The sequence below is a fragment of the Diabrotica virgifera genome, chromosome 7 (genome assembly GCF_917563875.1).
Source record: "Diabrotica virgifera virgifera chromosome 7, PGI_DIABVI_V3a".
In the NCBI taxonomy this organism is placed as follows: Eukaryota; Metazoa; Arthropoda; class Insecta; order Coleoptera; family Chrysomelidae; genus Diabrotica; species Diabrotica virgifera.
The window spans coordinates 60,408,830-60,436,799 of NC_065449.1; the positions used below are offsets into that span (position 1 = coordinate 60,408,830).

Genomic DNA, 27,970 nt, shown 5'->3' on the forward strand with positions numbered 1-27,970 from the left:
CATTTTTTGACACCCATTTTTTGTTACAACTCGTTATTTTAAAAATGTCGGCTATATACGTTGTGTCACATTACATCAATGAAAATCAGACGTCTGTAGACGTTCCGTCCGTCAACGTGTTAAATGAAGTCAGATTATATTTAATGTAATTCTGGAAAAGCTACGACGAAAAAAGTTTAGAATATTAATAATTGTGGGTAAAGTGGAAACATTTTAAAACCATTTTAATTACGAATTATATACTTACCAGGCTGATATTAATATTCGGCCAATACTTTCCATTGATTGTTAAAAGCTGTAAAATGCCAGTCATCCCAAATTATACAATTTACACAATACCTCTAAAATTACCGATTTTTATACCGAGTGACACTTTGACAGTCTTAATTTATTGACAGTCTAAATTATGTCAAATGTCACGAGGGCAATACAAATTGATAATTTTAAGAGGTGATGTGTAATTCGGTAAGATTATTTTAAAATAAAAATGTTCAATACAAAATTTTTATTGTTATCGTTATTGATATATTCGTCTGGACTTTAAATATTTATTTAATTTTAAATCTGCGTTTGATTGAGCCGAGGATATTGATAATTGTGCAAAAAGATCTAATAACAGATTTCAAAAGCTTGTTGCTTGGAAACAGGTGCATACTGTGCAACAACTGTTTACAATAAGCAACAAGCTTAAGGGTGCGAACATGCCGAAGATATAATATGGATTAGCGCGGTGTAGGTCGCGATCGCGGTAGAGGTTTACACATCCTTGGTATGTGCGATCTCATAAGAAAATGAAAGTTTAATTTGACATCGATATAGCGACCGCGATCGCGACCTACATCGCGCACATCCATGTATCTTCGGCATGTTCCATGTTCGTATCCTTTAGAAATCTGTTATTCAATTTTTGAGGATTTATCAATGTTCGAGGGTTATTCGAAAGAAATTTTTTTGCTTTTGACATGTCGAATTTATATTAATTTATGTGAACCGTCAAAATTGACATTCATGCGTACCTATATGTAGCAAGAAAGTGAAAACAGCCCATGGAATCTGTTATCAGTAGTAATTGCACAAGAGCTCTGAAATTATTGAATTTTTCCCGAGTGACACTTTGACAGTTTTAATTTCACGAGCCGAAGGCGAGTGAAATTATGTCAAAGTGTCACGAGAGCACAAATTCTATATTAATGTCAGAGGTCGAGTGCAATTTGTTGCGATTATTTCATGAATAAAACTGTTCAAAACCAAAATTTTATTGTAGTTTATTTATGTAAGTACCATTAAACACACAGTTTTTATAAATATTTGACGATTGAAAGTCATCACTTTTATAATTTTTAAAACATTAATTGTCATTAATGTTACTGAATGTATTTTTTCGTAACAACAAAGGGCATCTGACGTAATATAATTAACGACGAGAGATTATCAAAAATTATCGATTTAATTCAGATTTCTGTAGCTTTCTGTTGGTCAGAATCTCCTATGAATGAAATAATCAGTGTAATGTTGCTGTAATTGGTGTAATATTTTTATTCATATGACCTCAAATATACAGGGTGTCCAGAAACTCTACCGACAAACGAAGACAGGAGATTCCTCAGATAATTTTATGACAATTTAACCCAATTCACCTAGTCCGAAAATGCTTCCTAAGGGAGCTAGAGCTCTTTGAAGATTGCGCCATGTAATTAGTTTTTCTTAAATACCTCCAGAATGCTTCAATTTAGAAAAACGAAAATTGGTATATTTATTTACTTTCCTGAAATGAATCGATTTCATCCATTGCGAATTTCTAGTATCGGTCATAGGCGTACGTTTTGGGTAGGGCAACAGTTATTTTATTGCATAACTTTTTTGTCTTCAACTTTTAAGCATTTTTGATACTGGATTATTAAATTGTAAGGTATTCTAGTACTAAAAGGTACTCTTACTTTAAGTCGATAGGATACATCGTTTTCTAGAAAAATCTATTTGAAAATTTTTAGTTTTGGGAATTTGAAAAAAAAAGTTAAAGAAAAATTAAAAAAAAACCGACGCATTTTACCAACTTAAAGCAAGAGTAACTTTTAGTACTCGAATATCTCATAATTGAATAATCTCGTGTCAAAAATAATTAAAAATTAAAGACAATAAAGGTATGCTATAAAATAACTGTTGACCTACCCAAAACGGACGCCTATGACCGGTACTAGAAATTCGCCATTAATGAAATCGATTAATCTCTGGAATATAAATAAATGTACCAGTTTTCATCTTTTTAAATAGTTTTTTTATCTTTTTTTTTTAAATTCAAGGAACGAAAAATTTTCAAATCGATTTTTCTAGAACACGGTGTGTCCCATCGACTTAAACTAAGAGTACCTTTTAGTACTAGAATAACTCACAATTAAATAATTCAGAGTCAAAAATGCTTAAAAATTAAAGACAAAAAGTTAGGCGATAAAATAACCGTTGCCCTACCCAAAACGGACGCCTATGACCTGTACTAGAAGTTAGCAATGGATGGAATCGATTCATTTCTGGAAAGTAAATATGTATACCAATTTTCGTTTTTCTAAATAGAAGCGTTCTGGAGGTATTTAAGAAAAACTAATTACATGACGCCATCTTCAAAGAGCTCTAGCTCCCTTAGGAAGCATTTTCGGACTAGGTGGATTGGGTTAAATTATCTTAAAATTATCTGAGGAATCTCCTGTCTTCGTTTGTCGGTAGAGTTTCTGGACACCCTGGATTTCTAAGTAAGCAAAAAGTTTTCACTAACATTTTGATTTTTGTAGGTTTCTATAACCTACAACTTTTTGTGAAAACCTCTATGAATGAAATAATCGCTGAAATTTAAATTTTCGTAGATTTTATTGGCCAACATCTAAATGAAATAATCAAACGCCATTTCGCTGTTGAGAAAAACATACACTCACAAAACTTACGTATTTTGAGACGCCGAGTTAGAGATTTTCTTCACGAACTTCCAATGATGAGCCATTAACAGTTTTTTATTAAGATAAGTGTATAGTTCATTATCCCAGTCCTGTAAGGTAATTGCTTAACAATCAAACAGACGAGACGGATAGGCCGCGGTCGTTCATTGATAGATTGATTACCTAGATATCGCAAATTTAAACGTCTTTCTTTGAAGAGAGGTTTACAAAGCCCGTCCAAGAGAGAAAACAGTAGGGCGCGCAAGAATTCGTCAAGTGTGTGCAGAAATTACGAAAGATATATACAGTGCTAGTCAAAAGTCCCCTCCATCCTCGAATCTTTTGGACGGTTATACATATAATAGAGAAATTTGAAGGGAGGAAATAAAAGGATGTAAACTTTTCAAATATTCATAAGTGGTGACGTAAGTAACAGCGACATATGAGGTTACAGAGTTACGTTTACCGATAGTTTTAAATGGGACCTTATGGAAAGTGATATCTCGTTTGAAAGGTTTTGAAAATACCATTCAATCATACTAATTTTGTTTGGATTTAAGTTGATTTTGATAAATAAATTAAATAAATATAAAATGGTAGTTTCGCATTTAATTAATGAAAATTCAAACGTCCGCCTATGGTTACTTGTCAAAAAGGATGACGTTGACGTAAAAACAACTAGGGAATTAAAAACGTCATTGGCGCGCCTACGGTAATGGTATAAATGTTCCAAAAAAAATAGTACGCCACTGAGATATTTCAAATAATCTTTGAATTACTCGTAGTATGGTATAACTAGACCCAAACCCAGACATCCAAAGTGAAAGTTATCCTTCAACACCAAATTGTTCTATATGGTCCATATATATTGTTCAGTAAAAAGTCACACCATTTTGAGCGTCGGGTTTGGGGGGAGGTAGGGGAGAAATTGGTAAATTAGGAGTTTTTTAAGTTCTTCGTCAATATTTCTAAAACTATGCGGTTTAGCGTAAACAATGTTCTATACAAAAAAATTCTAAATTAAATTAGAAACAAAAAGGTGCTATGCAGAATCCTTCTAAAATGAACGGTTCCAAAGTTACGGATGTAGTATAGTATAATTGGCCCAAAAAAGGCTTAACCCCGTCATCCCAAATTAAAGTTTCCCTCCAACACCAAATTGTTCTATATGGTCCACATATTCTTCAGTAAAAAGTTAGACCAATTTGAAGGTCGGTGTTGGGGGAGGGGAGGGAAACGTCAGTAATTTAGTATTTTTTACGGTTTTCGTCAATATTTCAAAACCTAAGTGGTTTAGCGTGAATAATATTCTATACAAAAATGTTCTACATTAAATTTGAAATGAAAATTTTACTTTTGGAAAGATATTCATGCGACATTATCCATAGAAAGTTCATATTGGGTTTCTCCGTACCAGACATTTATATGGCCTAGGCCTGTAGATATTGTAGAAGCCTCTTGGTGACATTGGTGTTCCTTCAATGGCTTATCAGTAACATACCACCGGCCATTTAAATAGCAAGTTATATTTAGAAAACACAACCCTGTTAAAAAAATTAGTTTCTTCAGTAATAATATTATAATTAGTCCAAGCAATATTAAAAATATGGAAAACCTCCACTTTACACCCTCCGTAACTCCGGCACCGTTGATTTTAGAACAATTATGCATACAAACTTTATCATTTCAAATTTAATGTAGAACATTTTTGTATAGAATATTGGTCACGCTAAACCGCTTAGGTTTTGAAATATTGACGAAAAACGTAAAAAACTACTAATTTACCGACATTTCCCACCCCTGACCCCCAAACGCGACTCTCAAAATGGTGTAAGTTTTTACTGAAGAATATGTGGACCATATAGAACAATTTGGTGTTGGAGGAAAATTGTAATTTGGGATGACGGGGTTGGGCCGTTTTTTGGACCAATTATACTATACTACCGTCGATCGGATAGCTCAGTGCGACTAGCGGCTGACCCGCACTTCACTTCGCCGTGAGGTACGAGAGTTCATGCCCAAGCCAGGCCATCGGAAAAACAAAAAGGCTAACGCGTCAGTATAAAATTCTAAATATGAATCTGGCGCTTAGACTGGAATATGCGGGCATCTGATCGACCTATGAGGGAGCAGTACGGCAAGGAATAAGGGCTTGCGGCTTCGGTGATACTCCCCCATAGATCCCTACCGAAGGGCGTTGACGCCTAAGAACGGTGTATATGTATGTATACTATACTACCTCCGTAGCTTTGAAACCGTTCATTTTAGAAGGATTATGCATAAAACCTTTTTTGTTTAAGATTTAATGTAGAACATTTTTGTATAGAACATTGTTCACGCTAAACCGCATAGTTTTAGAAATATTGAAAAAAAAACTTAAAAAACTCCTAATTTACCAACTTCTCCCCCACCTCCCCCTCAAACCCGACGCTCAAAATGATGTGATTTTTTACAGAACAATATATGGACTATATATAACAATTTGGTGTTGAAGGATAACTTTCACTTTGGATGTCTGGGTATGCCTTTTTTGGATCAACTTATACTATCGTTTAGGTTTTGACAGAAACTCTATCTTTCCCACTTTCAACGCATTAGAATTAACTTTTATAATAATAGAATATATCTATGGTATAGAAACGTATCTAGAATACTTTGTATAAGGGTTAAGATGTTTTATTTCTTACATAAAAACTAATGAAAAAAAGGGAACATAGATATTTTGTTACAAATTGAACTAGGAAAATCCTTAATTGTATGAAAAAAAATGCACAATAACGATATCTTAAAACCTAGCTCACATATCAGATTTGATTACAATATTGTCAGTAGTTTCGGTAAAATCGTAAAAATGTTTTTTTTCTAAAAATATTTTTCAATTTGTTACCTATACTAAAGACAGTGTTACCTTTTTTTGAATCACCATGTATAATCCCATTAAACAATGGAACCTATGCGGCAATTTAAATTATCGTGTCTATAATATTAATAACTATTAATAAAATAAAATAGATAAACATTATTTTAAAAACCTTTTTTGCGCTTATCACTAACGAACCATAAAAAATTCTAGTAGGGTAGCATTGGATGCTAAAATTGAAGTTACTAAAAGCTATGGGGACCTACTTGGTGGTGAAGGTTAGGTCCCAAAATCAAAAAGAATCAAGTTTTTGATTTTTATTAAAGATTTTCCATTTTTTAATTTATCTTTCCATTTCCAAAAACCGCTTTTTCCAATTATTGCGCCATCTATCCATAATTCAAAAAAATGTCTCGAATAAAAGTTCCATATTTTTATGTAAGGAATCAAAGTATACAATAAAAATGGGGGTTCCTATTTAAGATCTTAAAGTAACCCCACACCCCTCCCCCTCGAGGGTCGTGTTTGGTGTCATTCCATAGACTTTAGAAGAATATTGAAGATGTATTTTTCAGTTTTTTTCTATCTGTAACGTTACAAACGCCATATCTTTGCTATTTTATTTTAAAATAATTATTTTACTTTATTTTATTTAATATTTAATTAGCAATAATCTTCTTCTATTTGTTTTACCTGTTTTCTCCGTTAAAAACTCGTTGGCGCCCGTTCTATGGGCAACTCTATTTTCATCTAATCATTCAGTCGCAATACCGAATATGCTTACCCATTTTTCTGTAGTTGGTCGTAATTTCAAATGTCGTGTTCAATGACAGTGACCACCCCCAATTTCATACGCAATGGATTAAGAGTGGTGGTAAAATTAATTTATAAAAGTCTAAAGAGCCTCAAAAATAAAATATTTTATTTCATCAGACTTTCATAATATTCTCTTTGGGTGAGTAGTTTCCGACATAATGTGTTCATCATTCATAACCTTTTTTTGTTTCTATACCTAACCTCGACTCTCCACGTGTCTTAACGTCTTAATTTTGAATATTTCATTTCATCTATTAATATGCAAGTAGTAATCAAATAATAACTAATAATCATCACTATTATTTTTATCTTATTTCTTTGCCATTTGCTACTTTTTACGATTATTTGGCAAAGACTCGTTTTGGTTTTTACCTCTTGAAGTTTGATATGTATTTTATCTTTTAGCTTTTGGAATAACACCACCTTTCTCCCTTCGGAAGCCTCAAGGATGAATCCCCATCGCCGGCGATGCCACTACAAGGCTGACAAAAACGAAGACCCTAATATGTCATCTAGACTGCAACGACTAACATCTCCTGCTGCAGGGGCCTGAGGCCACAACATCTGCCCAGGTCAACAAGTCTACAGCAGTAGGTACAATTCGACATCAAGAAGTTACCATCGAACAAATAAGCCATAAGTATAATCCAAAAATTGTTAGCTTTTGGCAAGAATTTGAATATATTTGTTAATGCATTTAATAGGTCATATTATTTTTATTATATCTTTATTGGACAATAAACATGATTAGTTAATGTTTTGTTTGCTTCCATTCTAGATTTTCGTGGTTCATATTTAAGATTAGGACAAGACGAACATACACCTTGGGATACTGATCTAGGCCAGGGTAAACGATAGCTATTATGGATGATTGTGATTGATATTGATGATTATTTCGATTATCTGGGGTAGGTTATAGTATCGTTACATATCTGATGTTCATTTCGCGAAATATGGCGGGGTTTCTAATTAAAAGTTTTTAAAATTACAGTCCCCCCTCCTTCGGGAGAGGGGTAGTGTTTGGTATCATTCGATAGATTTTTGCTAAATATTGGAACACGTATTTTTCAGTTTTTTGATGTTAATTTCGCGAAATATTCGCATTTTTTTTTGTGAAACATTGTAACTCTACCATTTCCAAACCGTCAGATTTTTGAAGTTATACTTCTTTAGGCACGAGGGTGAATTTTTATTTTCCCGGGCACATGCGCACACCGACAGTATGGTATTATAGTCGCTCAAACGTTATACGGGATCTGATTTGGTGTTAAAATCATCTGTCAATGACTGTTCAATATGGAGATTATGGATAAACAAGTGTATATTAGTTTTTATTGTTGTAATGGCAGAGAAAAAAACAAGTTTATAATTGTAGTGACTTTTCAAACAGTTTTTAAAAGCGACAGGTACGTAATAATTGTAAATGTTTCAATATCCTAATGAAAAATTACATATTTACCTACCTATTTATAAAATTTAAAATGAATCTACCAAAATAGTATGTAATGATTTGATTTACATAATTTGATTACCATCAAAATTTCTAGCAATATTCACCTTTATAGGGTGTCACAAAAGTAGTGGAACGGTCGAATATCTCGCGAACTAAACATCGTATCGAAAAACTGAAAAATACGTGTTCAATCATTTTCAAAAATCTATCCAATGACACCAAACACCAACCCCCACTACACCCCCTGGAGTTGGGGTGGGGGGTAATTTGAAAATCTCAAATGGAAATCCCTAGTTTCTCTTGCAGATTTGGATTTGTTACGTAAAAGTAAGCAACTTTTATTCAAGACATTTTTTCGAACTGTGGATAGATGGCGCTATAATTGGGAAAAACCATTTATCCTGATACCATAGGTAAATTATAGAAACGGTCCAATATCTCGAGAAATACACTTCCAAATGAGAAACCAAAAAACAGGTTTTTAATATTTTTTGAAAACCTATCGACAAACACCAAAAATGACCCTCCAACCCACCTCCTGGAGACGGGGTGGGGGGTAAATTTAAAATCTTAAATAGCAACCCCCACTTTTTATTGCAGATTCGAATTCGTCATGAAAACTAAGCAACATTTATCCGAAACATTTTTTAAAATTGATGATAGATGGCGCTAATAAATCGTATTTTTCCAATTAAAGCGCCATCTATCAACAATTCTAAAAAATGTTTCGAATAAATGTTGCTTAATTTTTCATGACGAATACGAATCTGTAATAAAAAGTGGGGGTTGCTATTTAATATTTTAAAGTTACCCCCACCCCACCTCCAGGGTGTGGGTTGGAGGGTCATGTTTAGTGTTATTCGATAGGTTTTCGAAAAGTCTTAAAAACTTTTTTTTTGGTTTCTCATTTGGAAGTGTATTTCTCGAAATATTAGACCGTTTCTATAATTTACCTATGGTATCAGGAAAAATCGTTTTTCTCAATTATAGCGCCATCTATCCACAGTTCGAAAAAATGTCTTGAATAAAAGTTGCTTACTTTTACATAACGAATCCAAATCTGCAAGAAAAACTAGGGGTTTCCATTTGAGATTTTAAAGTTACCCTCCACCCCACCTCCAGGGGGTGTAGTAGGGGTTGGTGTTTGATGTCATTAGATAGATTTTTAAAAATGATTGAACACGCATTTTTCAGTTTTTCGATCCGATGTTTAGTTCGCGAAATATTCGACCGTTCCACTACTTTTGGGACACCCTGTATATTGTTATTCTACAAAATATTCCTTTAATTCCACAAAAATCAAACTAATTTGATTAAATTCATATAAATAATAAATAACTGTCAACAAGTTTATGGTGCAAACGTTCAGTTGGTGTATATTCCCACATGACACAAACGCGAAGATGGCGCAATGGGAAAGCACTTCGATTTTCGATCGCCGCGATCGACTGGAAGCGGGTTTGATCCCCAATGCAAGTTACTATTTTTTATTTTTTTTATATATTTTATGATTGTGAGTATATTATTATATAATTTTTTTTTATAAAATACGTATTAAGTTAAAATTTTGGCAACAATTATTGTTCAGAAATCATTTCTTTGTGGAATTTTTCAATGTGTTTGTGTTTGTTTTATTTTTTAATTTTTTTAATTTTTGGTATTGTTTTAATAAAAATTTTTAGAAAGTACTAAGTATTAAAATTAGTTTAATAGTTAAATTAAATATAAATAAACTGTTTAAAGTATATTGATTTCGTTGAAATCATATAATAGAAGTATAACTTCTTACGTGCGTACAAAGTACACACATTCTTTTTTGAAATATATACTGTTCTTCATGTACTTAACGTACCTTGTCTTAATCTGACGTTTTTAGAGTTTTTCTAAGGATAGATTTTTACGGACTGTCCCCAACGCACGCCTCTGTATTAAGAGTCCATAATATGGTAGGGGTACATTTACAGGGTACAAGGTTTCTCTCCATGTGATTTTCTGACACGCTTGAGTAACTGCAAAAATCCTCACTTGGGCTCCCCTACCATTATTATCGTATTTTATTACAAAAATACGCGCATTCCGTGAGTTTTTTATCAAAAAATGTGCATAAATCGTTTAGTTATTTTGTAGTTTCCCGATAACTTTGCAAAAATGTATTTTTTACTACTACTATTGTCCACATCAGGTCTAACGTTTTAGTGTTAACACGTAAGTAAATGCATTTTATTCAAAATAATTTATGACCTGTGGGATAGAATAATGAATTAATTAACACAATACTGTATAATGGTGTTCTGATATGACAAATGCATGTAAATTGCACATTTTTACAAAATTGCTCATTTAGTCACATCATTTCGATGTAAAAACTCACATTTGCATAAGTTTTGAGACTCTGAACATTAGGTGCTGGAATAAATAGAGATCACAAGATTCTGGTTTAGTTAGGTAGATAAAAGGCATAAAATTCTTCGCTCAACGATAATTTTTTTGTGTTTCATTATGAAACGATATTTTTCATGATATCGATGACCACGTCGATGATTTTTCTGACAGTTATGTTATGTTCATAATGCAATTCAGATAACTGTGGCTAATAATATTAACATTGGCCAGAGTTATATGAATTGCATTATGGATACAGCATAACTGTCAAAATCATAATCGTCGTGGTCATAAGCCATAAAACTTTATAATGGAGCTTAATATTAAACATATTTTACGAAAAATGATTAATAATACTGGTATGTGTGCATTCTGTGGTGTGCGTTTTTGATATTGCCTTGTTACTAAGTAAAGTCGGTTTCATTATCTTTAGAATTAATAATCTCTTCTTCGTTAGGTGCCGTATTAGCAGAGTCGGGATAGCATTTGACCTTGCATTTGGAGCTGCCCCAAATTTTATTTTTCTAATCCTCAGGGAGGATTAATATTAGTATAAATTTAAAATCTCGACTGAATTCCACCGTTGCGTTAGCCGCCATCTTGATTTTAAACGAGAACCGTTTTTGCTCAATATCTCCGCCATTTTCAATTTTTTGACAAAAAGTGTAGAAACTGAAATTGTTGAAAATGCGATTTTCTATAATTTAATTTATTATAATTTTTTTCGTGCGGTCGAGATTTTCCGAGTTATGAGGGGAAAATAGTGACAGTTGTAGCATAATTATTGAATTATTAAATTATCTCGTTTAATATTAGTTTTACAACAAATATATATCTACACAAAAATAAAGAGAAATAAATTTTGTACAATTTTGATGCCGTTCATTTTTTTGATAAAATCAATATTTAAGGTAGTACGTATGTGGTAAATGTGCGAGCGTAAGACTTGATTGATTTTGTAGCAATTGTTTTTGTTCAATATCTCCGCCATTTTCAACTTTTCGACAAAAAGTGTAAGAACTGAAATTGTTGCAATTACGGTTTACTACAATTTTTCAAGAGAACCAGTGGCGAGTCTACAAGGGGGGGAAATGGGAAAATTCCCCCCAACAGGGTCCAAAATAAAAAAAAAATTGAAACATCACGATATTTTAGCTGACATAAAACTTAAAATATCGACAGACAAATTCAACCAATAAAACCCGCTAGTTAATAAAATTAAGTGAACTTAATGCATATAATGTCTTTTTATGTCTTTTATATACTTAGTTTGGTTGATGTTTCATTGGAAGTTTCAAAAATTGTATAAAATATAATTCTCTTTATTTTTGTTTATGTACAATTATGTCGTAAAGTTAATAATAAATGAGACAATTCAATAATTATGCTTCCCCTCCGCTTCCATTATTGTCCCCCTTAACTCGGAGAATATTGATCTTATAAAAAAAATTGTGCCAAAGAAATTGTAGGAAATTGCATTTCCAACAATTTTCTTTCCCACTACAACAGTTCTCATTTAAAATCAATATGGCGGCTAATGCAACCGCGGAATTCAGTCGAGATTTTAAATTTACACTACTATTGATCTCTCCTAAAGGATAGAATTATAAAATTTGGGGCAGCTCGCAAACAAAATTTAATTCAATAATTATGCTCCCCCCACCACTTTTTACTATTTTCCCATGTAATTCGGAAAATATCAACCGCATGAAAAAAATTGTTAAAAAGAAATTGTAGGAAATTATATTTTCAACAATTTTAGTTGAAAATGACGTACATATTGAACAAAAACATTTGCTATAAAATCAATCCTGTCTTACGCTCGCGCCATTAACGCATACGTACTACCTTAAATATTAATTTTAGCAAAAAAATGAAAGAAATCAAAATTGTGTAGAATTTAATTCTCTTCATTTTTGTATAGGTACATATTTGTTGTAAAACTAACAATAAACGAGATAATTCAATAATAGAATAATTATGCTCCAACTGTCACTATTTTCCCCTCATAACTCGGAAAATATCGACCGCACGAAAAACATTATAATAAATGAAATTATAGAAAATCGTATTTCCAACATTTTTAGTTTCTACACTTTTTGTCAAAAAATGGCGGAGATATTGAGCAAAAACAGTTCTCGTTTAAAATCAAGATGGCGGCTAACGCAACGGTGGAATTCAGTCGAGATTTTAAATTTGGACTAATATTGACCCTCCCTAAAGATTAGAAAAATAAAATTTGGGACAGCTCCTAATGCAAGGTTAGGTCTGTTATTCGTCTAACGCGACTGGACTATATTTGTAATCAGATATTGGCCGTCATCATGTTTTCAATTTCTTGAAACCTTTCTCTATCGGCTGCTGAACGAAATAATTCTTCTATTGTGAAATGACATCATTGTCTAAAATTACGCAGCAATAGAATGTTTTTGCGACGAATCAATCTATTTCCTTTCATTTTCCTTTTATTACAAGGCGAAGTAAAATATATCGTATACCAATTTGTAAATTCATTAATTTATTCCATATTGCTATATAGAGTGGAAACATAGATTCTCGGAATAACAAGTATGAGGCATATAGAAGTCTTTGAGCTGTGGGTTCTTCGAATGTTGCTGAAGATCTCTTGGACTGAGCACGTGACCAACAACGAGGTGCTGAGAAGAATATAAACTGAGAACGATCTCCTAAACATTTTTCAAAAACAAAGAAACGAGTTATCTAGGTCATTTTTAGAGAGGAAGAAAATACAACTTTCTACAACTCATAAGTAAAGAAAAAGTGGAAGGAAAAAGAGGTTCAGGAAGAAGAAAATACTCCTGGCTGAAGAATGTAAGAGACTGGACAGGCATGGACATACATTTGATTCTAAGAAGAACTCGAAGATAGAAAGCAATTTGCTTGTAGTTATAACCAACTTTCAATAAAGGAGAAGGCACCTAAAGAAGATTTTTTTTTTGAGTTTTGTTGCTTAAAGCTGAGTATTTTTTTTAATAAATGCCAGTGAACCATTTGTTCTGGTGTTAATTTCTATAACTGACTTTTTTTAATCGGATCGTAGCTAGGAGTATTTATAAGAATTCATGCTATATTACTACTGGGGATCATATCCATTATATCCAAGATGTCAATCCATTTTGTTGGCCATGCTTTCCTACGTATTTCTATCAGTGCAGTTCTACAAACTCGTTCCTGTGTCAAATGGATTTGTGTTATACAGTTTCTCATATTTGGCTAGAACAGTTTTAAGGCCTGGTAAGTTAGTATGTATGTCTGAAGCTTCTGAGTACGTGTCCCTGTCATAATATTTTATTAACTGCCTCTACAAAGGTGTCGGAATTGTTTAACCTTCCGATGACCAACCTTTTTTTGTTACACGGATGACCAATGGGGGTAAAAAAAATTACCCTAGGTCTAAAATGACCTGGAATTAATGTTTTCAGCATTTAAATCTTTATCTAACAATACATCCTTGTTTTCTGATATTATTTACGGCACCCGAAGACGGAACAGGCGCGTGCCTATTAAGGAAGCAGGAAGAAGAAGAAGAAGAAGAAGAAGAAGAAGAAGAAGAAGAAGAACCTTTCTTCACAAACATCTACAGGATAAGCAACTGCATAAATTCAATTGAAATTAAGCGGTCACATAAATTTATTTTTATCTCAGGATTATTTTATAGGGCCCGGATAGCTCAGTCGGTAGCATGTCTGACTTCCATGCAGGTAGGCCGGGGTTCGAAACCCAGCGCCGGCGAGGACATCTAGACATTTTTAAATGTATATAGGCCCCAGGTCGACTCAGCCTGGATAAAAATGTGTACCTTGGGTAAAACCAGGGGTAATAATAGGCGGTTGAAACGTAGCACTTGCCCTGTTATCTTGCTTGTATACTTTAGACCCTATATATAGCACACTACCCTGCTATAACCCCTAAGCCGCGTTAGCGGTATAAAACGGGAAATTATTAAGAGCATACAGTGGAGCATCATCAATATAACTTCGAGATATAGTATCATATCCATTTTCGTAAGGTCTGCGAAACTTTGGCAACAGTGGTAATCTTTGACATTTGCTAAGATCAATATTTTGACAATTATACTCATACTAGCGCCAAATGGAAGTAACAGAAAACAACTTTGTTATTAGTAAATTAATATTTATAAAAATAAATCAAAACGGGTGAAAATTTTATGGTTATATAGGTACTTGCACGAAATAATAATAATAATAATTATTCATTTCGTTGTGAAGCGAAATAAGAGCCGTCTTTAGAATTCGAAATAAACTCACAATTAGCAATAATCTATTTTTTTTTCAAACAGGCCCACAACTTTGTTCTATTACCCAAAAATATAATAAATTAACTATAAATAAACACTACTTTCCTATGAAACAATAATAACGAATTCTTAAAATAATACACTATTGCACTGAACAGATATCGATAAAGATAACAGAACAGATAAGAGAAAATCTGACGCAGGTTTGTCAAAATGACAGTGACAATTATTTCTCTATATTGCCTAATTAGTTATAATAAACTTATGTGCATAAGAAATTGGTCCACTTAAAAATTTGCTCATTTTTGATGTCTAATATTTCCTAAACATGTTGGCCGATTACAGTGACTTTTTGAACATGTTATAGCCTGATTATTTAGCAATACCAATGTAATAATATTGTTGCCATAGAGGTAACTTTTCATTGTGTATAGGGTGTACCAATCAAACTGTGTTTTTTTCTCAAAGTTCGCATCACCCTGTGGAATATTCTACCATTTATGAAATACTGAAATTAAAACCCACCTATAGCCTCAGGTTTTCTTAACATTCTACTTTTTGATTCATTCGATTATGTTGGATAATAAAAAAGTTAGGTACTTTAACAACTAGACATATTCTTCATCAATACACGGTGTTTCTAAATAAGTGCGACAAACTTTAAGGTGTAATTCTGCATGAAAAAATAGTGACCGTTTGCATCATAAACGCATGTCCGCAAACGTTTTGTTTACGAGATAGGGGATGTTGAATTTTTTCTTACAAACTGACGATTAATTTATTGCTTTAAAACCAGTTGAGATATGCAAATAGAATTTGGTGGTTTGTAAGACGTAGTTATTGCGCATTTTTTGAAATACAATTAAGAATTTTATATTCACCATTAGCGCGCATACGTGTAATATGACCGATCATATTACCCGTATGCACGCTAATGGTGAATATAAAATTCTTATTTTTATGTCAAAAAATCCGCAATAACTATCTCTTAAAACTCACCAAATTTCATTCGTATATCTCAACTGGTTTTAAAGTAATAAATAAATCGTCAGTTTGTAAGAAAAATTTCAACATGCCGTATCTCGGAAACGAAACCTTTGCGGACATGCGTTTATAAAGCCAACTATCATTATTTTTTCATACAGAATTACCCCTTAAAGTTTGTCGTACTTATTTAGAAACACCGTGTATTGATAAAGAACATGTCTAGTTGTTAAAGTACCTAAATTTTTTATTGTCCAACATAAACGAATGAATCAAAAAACAAAATGTTAATAAAAACTGAGGCTATAGTTAAGTTTTAATTTCAGTATTTTATAAATGCTAGAATATTGCACAGGGTGATGCGAACTTTCAGAAAAAAACACAGTTTGATTGGTACACCCAGTATACAATAAAAATTTACCTGTTTAACAACAATATTATCAAAGTGGTATTGCTAAAGAATCAGACTATAAAATGTTCAAAAAATCACTTAAATCGGCCAAAAGGTTTAGGAAATATTAGACATCAAAAATGATCAAATTTTTAAGTGGGCTGATTTCTATATACGTAAGTTTATGTTTGATTTTTTGTTACAAATAAAAAATTTCAGTACGTCCAAAATGACAAAAAAAAGTATATTTTTTTGTTCTTCAATGGAGGTACAGGCTCGTTTTTTTTAATTTAATTACAGAGTAATTTCCACATACTAATATATTTCAAATTGGGCTCTGTACCGCCATTCTTTATTATATTACGAATATGTGTGCCAAATATCTCGACAAAATATTCAAAATTACAGCCGCAATATTGGACCGCTACCTGTTGATCTCTACTGTTGGCTCTTAAGTAAATACATTTATTTTTGTTAATTTTGTCATGTCATAAAAATATCCCTAAACTTTTCCGATGTCTGTAGGTCATTATTGTGTTTTTATTGCTTTGTGATCAACTACAGAGTATACTTTATGGCTGATACAGACAAAGACTTTTTAATAACTTTTTTAATAAAAAGAAATATTTTAAAACTTCTTAGTAAAATTTGTTACTTAAATTACAAAATATGAATTTAAATTATTTTTAATGCATAAAGAAACGAGCATTTTAATGAACATTTTAACATTCAGGAAAAATTCAGTAAAGAAAATTAAATTCAAACCATTAAGTTGAAAGTTTCATCCTTTTTCTCTATAAACTTTCTAACTCTTTTAGACGTCCGTCCTTTCGCCGTAATAAAACTATCATAAAGGGATTACTCCATTCGCTGGGTAAAATACGACTATCTCGAAAGTAACACCATCAGGATATCCAAAGGTTGCGATAAAAACAAGAATTGCCCAAAGACATGATCTTCGATTGCATTCCGAGCGTGTTATGTCTGAATATATGCTTATCGACTCGTGTATATCGAAACGTCCTTGATTTAGTACTTTCCTTACTATTTTCACAGTTCAGCGTCCTTTTTCCTGTTTTTTTTTATTCAGTGAGGATAAGACGTCGCATCAGCTCTTCCATTTCCTGAAAATTGAATTACTTATATTTCTTACTGTTATTTTTGCGGATGTTTCTTTCGAAATGGTTTCTGGCGTTGGAAAAAATTTAACGACCTACAAAATTGCGATCCCATGACAACTATTTCGTTTTTAAAGTTGGATAATAAATATAATCTTGATTTTTTTATTTAAATTAGTGTGTGTTGTCTGTAGTGGACATTGACACACACAATATTTTATACGACCATTAAAATAAGGACATATTTATTACTGTGCTACAAAAAATAATCTTTAAGCCGTTCACCGGAGGGACCGCAGACGTTCAGATACAATTAGCGTCTCTTTGCAAAGATAATGACGTCGACTTTGCAAAGTAACAAGAGACTTACCCAACACACACACACACACACACACTACACATGGCACTAGGTACATAATTGCAAAAATTCACCGTACCTACCATGCCAATAGCCATTATTTGTCGAGGCATTAGCTAAAAAAAATCTTTAAGCCTTAAGTAAGAACCTATGAATAAATACGGCAACTTTATCTCTAAGTTATACCATAGAGGTAAAGTAAATGGAAAACAAGGAGTCATATTTGTTAAATAACGAGTGGCTTTCATAAAAACCATTTACATTCAAGACTTGATTGGGTAAATTTAAAATTTACGAACGCTTTATGAACTAATACAGAATATATCGAGTAAGGAAAGAATACCCAAAGAATGAAAGAAGGGCATTATAGCGACAATCCCAAAACAAGAAGACCACAGAATGTGTAAAAACTTCCGAACAATTAATTTACTTAATGTAACATAGACCTACAGTAATCACTGGTATAAATAGAGACAGACTGACAATATACACATAGGAGATTACCAGTACGGTCTCGGAAAATGAAGATCCACGATATAATATGCTATCTATACGCTAAAACACGTGATAGAGAAAACATATGAGTACGACGGAGACGCACATATTTTTCTTGTTTTTAAATAGTCGTTTGACAGACTTAAGAGCAGGAAAATGATCCAAGACTTACAAGAGAGTAAAATACCAAATAAAATTATAAGAATGATAGAATTGACAATTCCAGATTTCCAAGCAACAATAGACTCCGGAAGAGAAAGGACAGAAATAATAAAAATAAAAAAATGAAGTAAGGTAAAGGAGATGTGCTCTCAAGTGTACTATTTATTCTATCACTAGACAAGATAATGAAAAGGCTGTCAAACGCAGGAACTATAAATAAAAATACAGTACAAACATTATGACATGCGAACGATTTAACCATTGCGGCAATAGATAAACAGGCAATAAAAACAACCTTCCAAGAAATATAAAAGGAAGCCAAACTGAGGGGACTAGAAATAAATAAAAATCAAACAAAATACATGACCGTAAGCAAAAAAAGAAGACATAACAGAACTGACAATAAACGCACACAGCTTGGAAAATGTTAAAATCTTCAAATATTTGGAAGTATCAGTCAACCGAAGATATGAAAGTGTAGGTATGAGAAGAAGACGGCAAGAGAAACTGAAAATTGTTGAGAGGAAAATTATGAGAAAAATACTGTAACCAAAGAGAAAAAACGAAGAGGATGTAAGACAATGGATTCATCACGATATATAAGAATAGATGGGTCAAGAGAACATATTTAGAGCAATACAAGTACAAAGAATTAGATGGTATGGACACATAATTAGACAAGAGAAGAGCAATCCGCTAAGAGTTATAACAGAATGGATACCACCCAAGTCGAAGAACCAGAGACAGACCTAATATGAGCGGCCAATCAAAGAGAAAGAATAATGGAGAAAAGTAGTGGAAACGGCGAAGTCACACCAGAAACTATAAAATCAAACCCAGAATGGGATTATCTCCCACACAAAAAGGATCTTCAAGAGAAAACAGATTCAGCTTCCTCGGGAGCGTATAGCTTGTATGTGTAATATATAATGAGATTACTCCATTCGTTAAATAAAATAAAACTATCTCGAAAGAACCAGCATCAGGATATCCAAAGGTTGTGGTAAAAACAAAAATTGTCCAAAGACAATTATCTTTCGATTACATTTCGAGCGTATTATGTCTGAATATATGCTTATTAGCCTAATAAAATAAAAAAAAATCAAAATGTAATCCCGTAAAGGTTGCAACAAATTTTATATCAAGTTCAGGTGAATAAAGAAGATATTTTCAAGAAAGTATCCAAATCATATAAGGGGATCATTGTTTAAATAATTAAAAAATGGTCATTTTTGCACAATATTTACTTTTTTAACTGTTGAGGTAATTTACATTTTAATGAAGGTCTTTATAGCCCAGTCGGGATACCATTTGACCTTGCATTAGGAGCTGCCCCAAATTTTATTTTTCTAATCTTTAGGGGGGTTAATAGTAGTATATATTTAAAATCTCGACTGAATTTGACCGTTGCGTTAGCCGCCATCTTGATTTTAAATGAGAACCGTTTTTGCTCAATATCTCCGCCATTATCAACTTTTCGACAAAAAATATACAAACTGAAATTGTTGAAAATGCGATTTTCTATAATTTCTTTTATTATAATTTTTTTCGTGAGGTCCATATTTTCCGAGTTATGGGGAAAAAACCGTGACAGTTAAAGCATAATTATTGATTTATTGAATTATCTCGTTTATTATTACTTTTTCAACAAATTTTAACCTATACAAAAATGAAGAGAATTAAATTTTGTACAATTTTGATTTCGTTCATTATTTTGATAAAATCAATAGTTAAGGTAGTCCGTATGCGGTAAAGGCGCAAGCGTAAGACCGGATTGATTTTAAAGCAATTGTTTTGTTCAATATCTACCCCATTTTCAACTTTTCGACAAAAAGTGTAAGGACTAAAATTGTTGCAATTACGATTTACTACAATTTTTGGAGAGAACCAGTGGCGGGTCTAAGAGGGGGGGAATGGGAAAATTCCCCCAACGGGGTCCAAAATTAAAAAAGAAATATTAAAATATGTTAGCTGACATGAAACTTAATTATCTACAGACAAATTCAGCCAATAAAACCCTCTAGTTAATAAAATTAACTGAACTTAATGCATATAAGTTATTATTTATATCTTTTATGTACTTAGTTTGGTTGGTGTGTCATTGGAAGTTTCAAAAATTGTATAAAATATAATTCACTTTATTTTTGTTTATGTACAATTATGTCGTTAAGTTAATAATAAATGAGACAATTCAATAATTATGCTTCACCACCGCTTCCACTATTTTCCTCCTTAACTCGGAGAATATTAATCGCATAAAAAAATTGTGGAAAAGGAATTGTAGGAAATTGCGTTTCCAACAATTTTAGTTCCTACCGTTCTTGTCGAGAAGTTGAAAATGGCGGAGATATTAAGCAACAACGGTTCTCCTTTAAAATCAATATGGAGGCTAATGCAACCGCGGAATTCAGTCGAGGTTTTAAATTTACACTACTATTGATCTCCCCTAAAGGATAGAATTATAAAATTTGGGGCAGCTCGGAAAAAAGATTCAATTCAAGAATTAAGCTCCCCCACCACTTTTTACTATTTTCCCACTTAACTCGGAAAATACCAACCGCATGAAAAAAATTGTTAAAAAGAAATTGTAGGAAATCACATTTGGAACAATTTAAGTTGAAAATGGCGTAGATATTGAACAAAAACAATTGCTACAAAATCAATCAGGTCTTACGCTCGCGCCATTATCGCATACATACTACCTTAAATATTAACTTTAGTAAAAAAATGAAACAAACTAAATTGTGTAGTATTCAATTCTCTCTATTTTTGTAAAGGAACATTTTTGTCGTAAAACTAACAATAAACGAGATAATTCAATAATTATACTCTATTTATATATAACTGGGAAAATATCGGAACCTCTATAACTCGGAAAATATCGATGGCACGAAAAAATTGTAAAAATAGAAATGATAGACAATTACATTTTCAACAATTTTGGTTGTTATATTTTTTGTCGAAAAATTTAAAATGGCGGAGATATTGAGCAAAAGCGTTTCTCGCTTTAAATCAAGATGCGGCTAACGCAATGGCGCAATTTAGTCGAGTTTTTAAATTTACACTACTATTGATCCTTCCTAAAGATTAAAAAAATAAAATTTGGGGCAGCTCCTAATGCAAGGTTAGGCCTGTTATTCGTCTAACCCGACTGGACTATTAGGATTTTTTTCTGTAAAGCTGAAGGATAAATCTTTTAACAAAGACTTACTAAATTAAATTTGACCCCCTATTTATTGAAATAATTATATACAAATTTTAAAAATAAAATTTGCAAAAAAATTGCAAAAAAGGTGGTATAAAAATGCCTTTTTTTAAATGTAACACCCTGTATTTAAAAAAATTGCAATTGCCCGTAAATGAAACCTATACTAAAAAATCAGCCACTTATTTGTGATTAATTGACGCAGGGTTTCTTCTTCATTTTCATTACAGTTTTTACAGGGAAATTCTTAATTTACAGTATTACAGGGAAAAAGAATTTTTTTTAAACATCTTTTTTAAAAAATTGTCAACTTTGGGACGCCACCCGCGCTAAAAGTTTTGGTGATAGAAATATGCTGTAGGGAAGTAAATAGTAGGAAATATAGTCCTTTTCGTTTTACTATTAAGTAAATTTTTTGCAAAACATATAGGAAGGGCTACGTTACGCAAAAAACACAAATTACCCCCTTTAAAGGCATGAAAAGGGAGTTCCGGGACGAATTTTTTTAAGAAAAAGTTAGTCTCATAATAAGCACTCCTTGATATACCAGAAAAAAAAATAAAACCGGACTTGTGTCCATTTTTCGAGGTTCAACCTCTATTTCCTACACTACTAACAATATCAATGTAAATAATTGTTATAATTGTGTTATTAATATTCATAAGTAGATTTTTCTAATGTTGAATTCAGGAGAGTAACTTTAAAATGTTTAGTAAAAGTTTATAAGTAAGGTTTATCCATAATATTTTTTTAACATACAAAACGGCTGCAGAAAAAATATTGTACGTAACACGATCCAAAAGTGATTTTACGAGACTCGCAGGATTCCAGGACCCGCCTACAGCTCGCCCTGGAAACTTCTTACTCGCCTCGTAAAATATCACTTTAGGAAATTGTTACGTTAATTACTATATTTTTGCTACTTGTAGCCAATAATATATTCCAATAATTTAATATTCCTTGTCTCACTTAAAATGTTGAGAAGTTTAAAATTGATTTATTTTTATTTTTGTATATGTTAGGGGAACGAACTTATTGGAAGGGCGTTTATTTGATTATGGGAAACAAAGTTTAACTTAATAATCCCTGTCAAACAAAAACGGATAGCATGGAATTGGTTTTTTAATAATTACTACCCAATCAATCATATTCACTCGTGACAGAAAAATTCTCATACTCCCCAAATCGAATATACCAATTACATTAATTATTTGAAAATCCACGAGGAAAAAGTTTTCCTGTAATTGGCTGTATACCGTATATTACAAAAACGAATAAAATCCTGTATAAAAGGTATAGTTGTTAAAATCCCTAAAAAGGGCTGCATCACAGGACTAGGTTTCGATCGGATGACCGATCATCATCAGTGCTTACGTGAATCTAACATGCTAACCACCAAATTCAAAAATATGTAAGTAAAAACCCTTTACAATTAATTAATGATCCGTCATGCGAACATAGATGAATAATGTGAACTTAAGAGGATCGGTACGTTTTTTTCGGCTGCAATGCTATTATTCAAATGGGGATTCATTTTTTTCGAATCTTGAGAAAACTAATAAGTATTTTTAAAAAATTTAAACGCAGAATGATAGATTACGTTATTAGCGAGGGCCAAAAGTTCCTGAGAACTTCTATGATGTTTATTTTAATAAGTTACAGCGGTGAAACACTAAGAGATAATTTAGTGTTATTTTTAATTTCAAATATTTCATTCAAAATAAATTTTTTATTTATTCTAAGGGACTTTCGGCCCTCGGTAATAATTTAGTCTTTCATTGTGCGTTTAGATTTTTCAAAAATATTTATTGGTTTTTTCAGGATTCGAAAAAAATGAACACAATATCCGTGGTAATTTTTCCAAATCTATCTTTGTCATACAACGCACTTAGTCGAATAGAATATTGTCCGTCAGACACTGACAATCAGTGACAATTTTAAATAATTATTTGACATGAATCGGGAATATTTTTAGTTGTTGATTAAATAATATTGATATAATATAGTGTATTTGATAAATAATTGATTTAAGAGGTGAACTTTATAAAAAGTTATTTATTGTGTATTATTTATGGAAGATAGAAGCCGAGAATACATCAAGATATATTCTGTGATCCAAGTATTTTTTTGTTAAAGATGTTCAAAATTGTAAGCGATTGAGTATTAGTTTTTGTTGTAGGTATATAAAAATTATTACAATCACTGAATACATAGCTTGTGAAAAAATTATCAGTAGTAATTGCACAAGAGCTCTGAAATTATTGAATTTTTCCCGAGTGACACTTTGACAGTTTTAATTTCACGAGCCGAAGGCGAGTGAAATTATGTGAAAGTGTCACGAGAGCAAAAATTCTATATTAATTTCAGAGGTCGAATAAAACTGTTCAAAACCAAAATTTTATTGTAATTTATTTATGTAAGTACCATTAAACACACAGTTTTTATAAATATTTGACGATTGAAAGTCATCACTTTTATAAATTTTAAAACATTAATTGTCATTAATGTCACTGAATGTATTTTTTCGTAGCAACGAAGGGCATCTGACGTAATATACTTAACGACGGGAGATTATCAAAAATTATCGATTTAATTCAGATTTCTGTAGCTTTCTATTGGTCAGAATCTCCTATGAATAAAATAATCACTAGTAATACCACTAGAGGTCAAATTATTTCCGGAAATTTTTTTGAGATCATGAATATTTTGGAAATTTTCTAAAAATATTCATGATCAAAAAAAAATTTCCGGATATTAATTTGACTTCGCGTGGTATTCGGTAAGAAAATTCCACACCAAATTTGCATTTGAAAATCCAAAGCTGCATGAACAGATTAATAGCGCGCCATAGCTTTGTCAGCAATTATTTAGGCTTTCAAATTCGTAATTTCTACTCATTGTAGTTGCATGGGAATACCATTTCAAGATAGAAAATAGTATATTCTTCAATTTTACATAAGTTTTGAGTAACTACAAGTGATAGAAAATTATTTTTTGGCGTTTTTAAAACTAAACTACGCAAAATTGAAAGTACTGAATGGGAAAAAGGTAAATAAATTAGTGTCTAAATATTCTATATATTTTATTAGACATAGAAACTTAATTGAAAACATTCAAAGTCCTGCATTTTCGCCATTAAGAAGAGAGGAGTTGTCCGAAGAATATAGAAAACATCTTAGCTTTGTAACTAAAATGAATCAAAACTAAATTATGTAAACAAATAAAAACCAGTCTGTCAAAAATGTTCTGTTATTGTAAACGTCAAAAAATTTCCACTATAATTCACTGTTGGGTACCCCACGAGCAAAAAATTTCCGATAAAATACCTCCGTTGCCATGGTGATCTGTCAAAATAACGTATTTTGATTGGTTCAAAATTACAGGTGTGGAATTTTCACATTTATTAACTGAATTAATAATTTGCAATTAGATATACAAAAAATAACAGTTATCCAAGAACATTCAAAAGCCATCTCTTTAAGCTAGTTATGACATTGTCAAGTATAATGACATTCTAGTAATATGTACATATCCATACCAGTGTGAATTTTACTACACGTAATTTGCCATGTAAAGACAGAAAAGGTAGCGATAGCCGTAAAATATTTGCAAATTATGTACCCATAGCCTTAAACATGGATGTCTAAAATATCCAATGTATTATGCTCGAAACCACTGAGCTCGTACCATTAAGCTCGAAATTGACTTGTTCACATGTTGACTATATGGTAGCAAGTTGACTTGGGCGTCAACACGTTTTTTGTGCGGGTTGTTGAGCTACAACGCCGGTGCACAGGTATTTACTAAGCGCAAAGGGGGTATCTGGCATTTTTGGGTATATTGAGATTTTGATGTCTAGTAATTTCTTGGACCTTCTTCTACAAGTTATTATAGCTTTTTAGCCGTAAATATGAATAGTTTCTTTATAAATTGCATATTTTGTTTGACGAATCTACAGTCTTAACCTATTTTGCTAAGCATAATTGGGTGTAACCAACATATACTAAGATATAAAAGTAGTATTTCACAGGTACGGTAGTACTCTTTCCTTTAGCATTTGGTAGATACACATTTACTCCATTAGTACATTACTGTGTAACATTTAACTTTCTTCCTTATGACGGTATGTTGGTAGCAGTTTTTTTTATTTACTACCATTAATTACTAACATCTTTACATTACATTATCATTATCATACATCTTTAAATTACATCATTACATTAATTACTAACATCTGATTAACACCTGCGCAGTTCCATTTTTTTACCGACATTTGTTTTTTATTGTTTTTGGTCATTGTGCATTGCGGTTTGGTTAACTTCATTTCAACCAGTCATTAGTTTAAATTAATATTACGAACATGAGTGGAAGCAGAGGCAAATTTATTATTGAACAACTTGGCCTAAAACTAGCTAAAGAGAGTAGTAATAAAAACAAGGTGAGTTCAAATTTAATAATTTGCACGGTCACTCTCAAAATGATTTGGAACTCGATATGACTTGTGAAACATGACATGTGTGCTTTGCTACACCCATATAACCAAGGCAAGCGCTGCAAGAGAAGAGTACCAAAAGGATGCCAATATAGGTTCAAATGATAAATGCATAATTTATTCTGTGAACATGGAGAAAGTTATTATGTTACTCAGATGCCAAATGTTCAAAAGTGTCATCTTTACAAAAAGATTAACTGTGTAAAATGAAAGCTTTGTTCCGGTTGGAAAAAGGTTCCGGTTTTCTCTGGATTCGAAAAAATTAATCCCCATTTGAATGGCATTGCAGCCGAAAATATGTACCCATCCCCTTAATATAATATAAATGAAAATATTGTAAATGAGTAAGTAAGCAGTGACTATGGTAGGGGAGCCAAGTATGCTAAATGTGCAGTCATTTGAGAGCTGTGGGGACCTATTGGGTTGTGAATATTAGGTCCTAAAACCAAAAAAAGTTAAGTAAAATTTTCCATTTTAGTGGGACATTTTTTTAATTTAATTTTCCATTTCCAACAATCGTTTTTTCCGATTATAGAGCCATCTATCCATAATTCGAAAAAATGTTTCGAATAAAAGTTTCTTATTTTTACGCAAAGAATCCAAGTCTGCAATAATAATTTGGGGCTCCTATTTAAGATTTTAAAGTAACCTCCCACCCTACCTCCTTGGGGGGACGTGTTTGGTACCATTCGATAGATTTTTCAAAAATATTAAATAAGTGTATTTGGCAGTTTTTGATCTGATGTTTTATTTTGAGAAATATCGCGGGATTTGTATTTAAAACTTTAAATTTACTCCCACCCCTCTCCGTGAGGTGTCATGTTTAGTATCATTCGATAGATTTTGGAAAAATATTAAAAATGTAGTTTTTAGATTTTCGATCTGACGTTTATTTCGCGAAATATTCGCTTTTTTTTTTGTGAAACTTTTTGACTCGCCCATTTCCTTACGCCCCGCTCAAATCGTCAGATTTTTAAAATATCCACTATTTTGCATGCACTTAACTTATTTTAACCTTATTTTAATCTGACAATTTCTAGAATTTTTGAGGGTAGATTTGTTTTTCGGGCCCCCCTTAACGAACTCCCCTGTGTTAAGAGCCAATATATGGTAGAGATACATCTGCAGGGTACTAGGTTTCTCCCCATATGATAATCTGACGCGCTCGAGTAACTGCAAAAATCCCCGCTTGAGCTCCCCTACCACTAGTATAAATAAAAAAAAAGAAAGATAAATACTAAATTATTTGATGGTGTAAAAGGTATGTAATACCTACCAACCGACGTTAGTCATACATTCAGTGCAGTGATAGAAATGACCTTTGTAATTAACAAAATATAAAAATAAAAACATTGTCTACTTCGCTGGAATCAATGATAATTTAAACCTTTTTATATTTGCATACTACGCAATCTTCAAGCAACTACTGTCCGTTTATCTTACATGAATAATTGTTGATTTGAAGAAGGTAAACCAGCCGCAAATAACCATTTAGTTTAATAAACCAAAAATAAAAACATAACTCATAGAAGGTAGTGTGACACAACATATTATTATTATTTTAAAAGGTGGAAGGTTGCTATGCGGTTTAGAAGAGATTCGTTTAATTTAAATTTGTAATATATTTAAAAAAGCAGGAAGTCACTGGGTATGCGTAATAAATATTCAAATTTAAATAAACCAGATACTATGTTTTATTAGTTAGTGACAGTGAATGCAAGATTATGATTACAATTAACTTACATTATTAGGAATGTATGGAACGAAGAAGAAAAAAACTACAGGTAAGTTAACACTCTTTATAAAAATAATGAGAGATCGGATTTTTAAAGGCATAAAGAAGCACAAAAAAATCGCTTAAAAATCATAACGCTTTTATAAAAAAACCATTTTATTATACGAAAAAAGCATGAAAATAATCCTAATTTATATACAGGGTGTAACAAAAATACAGGTTATAAATTTAATCGCGTATTCTGGGACCAAAAATAGTTCGATTAAACCTAACTTACCTTAGTACAAATGAGCATGGAAAAAAAGTTACAGCCCTT

At 32.1% G+C, this 27,970-nt stretch overlaps 1 protein-coding gene across 5 annotated transcripts in view; it reads left to right on the forward strand.

Moving 5' to 3' along the window:
- Positions 1–10,103: 10,103 nt before the first annotated feature.
- LOC114342269 (neutral ceramidase) overlaps positions 10,104–27,970 on the forward strand; it is a 111,187-nt gene continuing 93,320 nt past the window's right edge. For 2 of the 5 annotated variants that reach the window (XM_050656007.1, XM_050656005.1), the window contains exon 1: positions 27,333–27,703. The gene's annotated coding sequence lies outside the window, so the exon portion shown is untranslated. Of the gene's footprint in view, positions 10,259–27,325; positions 27,704–27,970 lie in introns of those variants that run through there. The other 3 variants (XM_050656006.1, XM_050656009.1, XM_050656008.1) reach the window with 3 other exon arrangements.